Source organism: Arachis hypogaea, chromosome 11 (genome assembly GCF_003086295.3).
Source record: "Arachis hypogaea cultivar Tifrunner chromosome 11, arahy.Tifrunner.gnm2.J5K5, whole genome shotgun sequence".
Taxonomy (NCBI): Eukaryota; Viridiplantae; Streptophyta; class Magnoliopsida; order Fabales; family Fabaceae; genus Arachis; species Arachis hypogaea.
Window position 1 is genome coordinate 128,956,760 of NC_092046.1, and position 933 is coordinate 128,957,692.

The following is a 933-nucleotide window of genomic DNA, read 5'->3' on the forward strand; positions in this document are numbered from 1 at the left end:
ACAAATAAATCTTTTACAAATTTTAATTATAAATACATTTCTGACGTTTGTAAACGACAGACACATATGTCCTTCTGTCTATTTGTCTCTCCTAAAGCAAATGAAAATGGCTGAGTCGGCACCCATATGTTCATAACAGAGCTATGTGTTTGTTACGGCACTGAAGTGCAATCTCCCCTGAAAAGTTAAAGGGCAACTAGGTCTTTGTGCTCCCAAAACAGCGTCGTTTTGAGAACTGCCTTAAATCTTCGAATTCTAATCAGACTTCATCGCATTGTCGTTCATCAAATTTAAAGATAAGCCCCTTTTCAATTCAACCTCAACACATAAACAACAATGCCATTGTTATGCTTAACTAAAACCCCATCGTTTTGAGAACTGCCTTAAATCTTCGAATTCTAATCAGATTTCATCGCAGTGTCGTTCATCAAATTTAAAGATAAGCCCCTTTTCAATTCAACCTCAACACATAAACAACAATGCCATTGTTATGCTTAACTAAAACCCCATTTATAAAAACTTAATTTTTAGCTGTTTTTTCGTAATCTAAACATTAAAAGATTCAACTTTTTTACATCTGTTGCATAGAATTAAATCCTTGCATTTTGCAAGAAAATCAATGCTTCACTTTCAAGAGAGGAACTTTTCTCAAAAGATCAATCTTTCGTTTGTCTCACCAGATATTCCGTCAACAACTGTTGGCGATGCGACCCAAACTAGTCAACAAACTGGCAGAAGCTCGTCGATTGTGGCATCGGCTTCAGGTGCAACACAATGGGCAGAAAGACGGCTAGATTTACTAATGAAATAGGGGGGGTTGAAATCAAGGCTTTCACTCCCTCTCCATGAGTAAATCGCCTATGGTGCCCCCCGAAGTGGGTAGGAGTAGGGGTGGCAATGGGTAGGGTAGGGTAGGGTTTGGATCTAACCTTA